This window comes from Haliaeetus albicilla, chromosome 11 (genome assembly GCF_947461875.1).
Source record: "Haliaeetus albicilla chromosome 11, bHalAlb1.1, whole genome shotgun sequence".
Taxonomy (NCBI): Eukaryota; Metazoa; Chordata; class Aves; order Accipitriformes; family Accipitridae; genus Haliaeetus; species Haliaeetus albicilla.
This window is the reverse complement of record NC_091493.1, coordinates 16,840,518-16,846,180: the sequence shown is the minus strand read 5'-3', so window position 1 is coordinate 16,846,180 and position 5,663 is coordinate 16,840,518.

Genomic DNA, 5,663 nt, shown 5'->3' with positions numbered 1-5,663 from the left:
CAAAACAATGTGTCAGAATAACTCTAGTAACAGCCAATTGTCACCAGAGCTGAGCAAATAATTCCTTGCTCGCTCTTTGCTGGCTGATGGTTTTCCAATTATGGGTGGGGGTTTTGTAAAGGACTGATTTGCTTATTTATTTATTTATTGTAAGCAACCTAAATGTTTTTGGTGCAAAAATTATCAGTGTCTCACTTCTTACAGTTCTGTGCTTCTTGAGTTTTGGGAATTTTTGTCTAAGAACTCTTGGTTCTCAAAAACAGTCTTAAGCGCTTTGACAAATCATTTTGGTTGTAAATTTTCATTGTTGATATTTAACGTTAGATGAATTGATGACTTATAATTATTATTGAATTAAGAGGAATTAGATGAATTAGATGCCTTGTTTTCATAGAAAGGGGTTTGTAGAGCAGTAACTGCCTTTCAGAAGAGTTTTACACTGGGAATAACCACAAGGGTAGGTCTTGTCTACTACAACAGCAGAGTTGTTGAGCTTTCATTTTTAGGGTCTGTCTGCTGAACACTTACAGAGGAGAAACTTTCAAGGTGATATGTGGACAGACTGAAGGACCAAAGATCCTTTGTGCTGCTATGAATCTTGGTCTGTGCTGGGTGCCTACTGAATGTGCTGGAAGATCTTTGTGGTCATGAAGAAGATTTGCAATAAGCAGGATCAGACTGCAGCAACTGGAAGACCCTATCCCTTGACAAGTGGCATTTTGTGTGAGGGGAGGCTCTGCCTGCATCTTGGGCAACAGACAGATCAGAAGTGTGAGCTGAATCCCAGACCTGCTTTTGAATTTTACCTGAAGTTTAATAACTGATGTTTTTGTCAGCTGGCTGGATTTTTGCTGTGCAGTTTTTCTATTGGTACTACTGTGAAAATATTTTGATTTACAGTGGTATTTCCACTGGGAGATGCTTTGTCTCCAGGGTAACTTCCCTGAGAGTGGTTTCAAAAGTTAGTCCGTGCGGAGTACTGCGTCTCGTTTTGCAGTCTTCAAATGCCCTTTTATAAAGTATAGTAGAAGATGTTATTCTTTTTCTGGTACTATTTTTGCCCCGACTTGGCACCTTCTTATTGTCTGAAAAGTGAGCAGACCCGTGTAGGTGTACGCAAGGATTTGATGAAGACAATGTGGGCTTCACTGTAATTTAGTGATCAAGTGAGAAAACACTAGATGGAACTTGGCATGGCAACATCATGGAAGTTGCTTTGTAACAGGGTGGAGAATGGCTATTGGCAGAGGAGGAAGGAAAAGGAAGATTTTGTAGAGGGTGAGACAGGAATAAGGTTGCTTGGACAGCCAGGGTTGTTGAGCATGAAGATGATGGAAGGATGTTATGGAGGCAGAAGCAGGAGGAGGAGAGACAGAGCCAGATCCTCAGCTAACATTGCTGGGTATTTTTAGGAGTGCTTCCTGAGAGTGCTTTCTGTATATAAACAGACAAGGTTCCAGGAGGCAGCAGTGAGGGGGAGTAGTGTAACTCAATGATACTTGTACTGCAAATAGTTCATTGCAAAGAGCAAATTGTTTGACTTTATTAAACTGCAGCCTCCTGCAACAGATCAAGGGTCTAGTTTCTAAGCAAAATAATTGTAGCCTAAAGAAAACTTAACTGTTCAAAGCCTCGCAGGCCCTAGATTCCTGTTTGACTTGGCTTCAGGAGCTGCATATACCCTTTGAACCTTAGACTATGAAGAAAATTTGCAAAGCACAAGCTATTTTGAAGGCCCTCTCCACAGTAACACATAGCTCAGCCTCATTATCAGGAAAATACAAGACAAAGAATAACAGGAGGAGGATAACATCTGGCAACTGGACTTGACAGTGCTTTGCAATTCTGTAGAGGCTGGCAGAGGCTGGGCAGATCTGATCTAGACACCAGCATTATCAGAAGAAAGTCACCTGGTCTTGGTGGGCCGTGCCAAAGTTAAAGCAGAAGTGGGAGCCACTGGCTAAAGTGGAACAGGCCAGTGTAATGCAGAACCAGGGGACCTGCCTGTTAGACTGCTTGCCTCCATCCTTGCCTACAGGTGCTGTGTGTTACTTAGGGCGCTGTACCCCAAAAGCTGTTATGTGTACGCTGAAGGCCATGAACAAAATGGTTACTCTGGAATGTCGTCAACTTAGGCTTGTCCAGTGGCTTGGTACTCAACCCTGAAAAGTTAGTCTTGGTCACACTTAGTTTTTCAGCTTTGTCGTCTATTCTGGTCCCAGTTCAGATTTTTTTTTTTTTTTTTGTAAGAGAAAAAGGGCAAAAGCTATGAATTAAGAAGGTCCCACAGGAGGTCCATCCTTGCTGCAGCAACCCCAAAGCTACCTGTGCAAGGAGGAATGAATTAATTCACCTGCAAGAAAAAGGCTGACGCTCTTAGCTGTTGCCACTATACATGGTGTGTACCTGGGCAATATCCTGGCTGGCATTTCTTTCCATGGGAAACCTGTCCTTGGCATCATCTCTTTCCATGCAACTTGTTGAAAAATTCTATCGTCTCTTCCCTTGGCTCCTTGCAGAGCAGATTAATGGTCCCACTTTCCTTTTACAAATAAAACCCAAGATGCAAATCCAAAGGATAAATAACGCAGTGCAGACATGCCCGCAGCAATATTCTCTGTATTTATCATTGCTGAAAGTCTGGGAGGAAAAGCTGGTGAAAGCAAGATATCTTATGTGAGAAAACTATTCTCAGACTTTCGTTCCAATTCTGGAGGCTGGAGAGCAGTCCTGTTGTGCTTTTCCCCAAACATCCTGCTGCAGCTCAGGCAAACTCCAGGTGCCTTGTCTGTGAAAAGGGGCTAAGATGCCCATCCTCCCTCGCAGGCTTATGTGTGGGAAGTACACCAGCTCCACCACAGTGCTGGAGGTCACTCCTTCATAAGCATGCAGAATGAATAAGTGTTTGTAAATAAACCTTAGCATTTGCTCTGCACTGGGTAGGATGTAGGCGCGGACAAGATGGTAGCATCAACGCTGTTCTGTCTATTAATATGTCTGAATCTGCCATTCTGATCACTTCCACTCCGCCTGCAGTCTCAGCTGACATTGCTTTTGCCAGGTTATATTTAGGTGGGGCACTGGGCAAGTGTGATTACAGCTGGCACTGCAGAGGCACTACACCTGCAGGGGAGTGAGTGGGTCTTCCACTCGATTCAGCAGCAGCACAATTGGCAGCTGCATGCCAGGACCAAAGGTCTTGTTGTTAGCAAGGATGGCTGTGGTGGAAAGTTCTTTGTTGTTTCTCGGGCTGAGCTGGTGGCTTGCAAAGAGTCAGCAGCTCTGGATCTCGCAATTGTAGCACAAGATATACCTGGAACCACCCCCAATATTGTTTTCATTTCCTTTGTCTTGATTCTAGCTGTAATTTTAAGAGACTTTTGCCTAACTAAGCACAGGGGCAATAAGCCACCTCAGTGTGCAACACATGTGGGTCAGAGATTAGGACTGCTTAATTGTCATCAGCTCCTGTGCCTGCACCTGTGCCCCTGCCAGGCCACCTCCATGGTGCTGCAGCTCCTTGCACAGAGGGAAGGTAATGGTGGGCTCAGGCACTGGCATCTGTGGAAGGGTGGCGAAACTGCGAGGAGAGGAGGGGACCCGCCTCCCACTGTCTGAACTTGACAGCAATGCAAAGCGCAGGAACCAGCTCAGGCTCTTCTAGAAAGGGACTTTTTTTGTCCTGGAGTTGGATAGCTACTTTATTGTCTTTGGGTCAGTGTTTTTGATCTCTCGTTCTTCATCATTTGACTGTTTTTTTTCCAGGTTGAAAAGGAAGCTTCCACTCTACACCTGTCACAGTGACATCCAGCCAGCAGCCCTGCTCTGCCAGTGCCTTGGCTTTCCTGGCGGGCTGCAGCTCCAGCCAGACTTACTGCTCCCAGCTGCAAGTCATGCATGGCAGGGGAATCTATGGCCCTCCCTGGCTAGCTGAAATAGTCTGGCAATGGCCAACAGGCCCCAGCTGGGATAAATTTAGGCTCAGTCACTCCGAGAAGCTGTTCACTTTAAATTCTGCCCTGCAACCACAGATGTTTCCAGATGTGCAACATGCTGGGAATTATGACCTATCCTGATGGGCTCAATGCACGATTTTGGCCGTTGTGTTTCATACGCCCCTTGTGCTTTAATACAGTGTCATTTGGCTTGGCATAGGCTGAGTTGCAGAGACTTGAAGGGAGTGGTTAGTAAGGCAACTGAAAAGACTACTCACAAAACAGCTTCAGTATGGTCTGCAATAAAAAAGGATCCCCAGACAGACCGAGGTGGAGGCGATCCAAGTGCCAGGTGTGGTTCAGCCACCATGCTCACTGAAATCTAATCTTCTCGCTGTGGCAGCCAGTAAGAGGCCTGTGAAAGCTATAACTTCACTGATTTTTCCATCATTAGCTATGACCTCCCTTCTGGCCACTTACTCCAGTCTCAAAGGATGGGACCCTTTCTGGAGGGAAGACCCATCTCTCTGTTCCCTGAGAGGAAATTAATCTGTAGCATTGCTTGTGTTTTACTTACTATATTTATAAAAGTGGAAACACCACCTGAATTTCTCTATAGGCTCTGCAGGGAAATCATGTTTCCATATTGCATTATGAGAAATGCAGTGGAAGTGTGCTATGCTCAGTTAATTTTTTTTAATGTATGGAGGCAAAAGAAACCTCAGTTCAGAACGAGTATATGCCTTTCTCTTTCTATTCAACATCCATAGTGCTATAAATACAAACTGCAGGGTACTTTCAGAACTGCAAGCCTTTAAGACCTCTCAAGGGAAAACATCACACCAAATTAATCTGCCGTCAAGTGGAAATTCTATATTGTTTGCATTTGCCAATGTTCTGTATGTGCCTGTAATTGCACTGAAGCAAAGATCTGCTTCGAGTTCTTCACAAGATTAAATGTGGCCAATTGGGCGTAAAAGACTAATCAAAATGTAGAGCTGCTGCTTTGGATTTGTTAGAGGCATTGCTCATTTTTGCTCTGACACGATGACATTAGGTTCTGGCTTTGTGTTAAAACAGGGAAATTTGGGGAATGTGATTTGGAGCGTCGGGTTGCAAGCCAAGAGGAGACCGCTTCTGTCTGGCACTGCTGCTGGCCTGCAGTGCACCAGTGGGCAGTGTGCCCTCAGCGTGCCCCTTGCTTTACGTGTGCCAGGGGACACCTTCCTTCCCTGTGATGAGCAGTGAGGCTGTTGATAGCCATGCCCCAGGGTGCAGCATCTGGCTGGGACTTCCAGTATTGGCTCCTCAGGATTTCATGGTCTTTTTAAGTTCTGAGTATTTGCCATAGACCTGAAGCTAAAAGGAGTTGTGAAGATCCTGGCAAGAGCCTCCATGGCTTATAAGAGAGGGAGCCCAAGGTCTGAGCTGGATCCCGGCTCATGTCACCATGTCAGACTAAAGGAGCATGTCAGCTTGCAAAACCTGAAGTCTTGCCCTACGCCAGCTGGATGTGAAATGTTAAAGATTTGCTTAAAACCCTCATGCTTTCTTTTTCTTTTTACTAGTTCAGCCATTTCCCCTCTTGCCATATAAATGCAATTATAAGCAAGTAAAAAGTCTTTTTTCAAGTTGGCTGTGCTGCCTTTTAATTCTGCATGAAAACCCAACTGCTCCCTATGCCCTGCCCAACAGGTAGTTAAATAAACAGGCCCAGGTGGGCTAAAC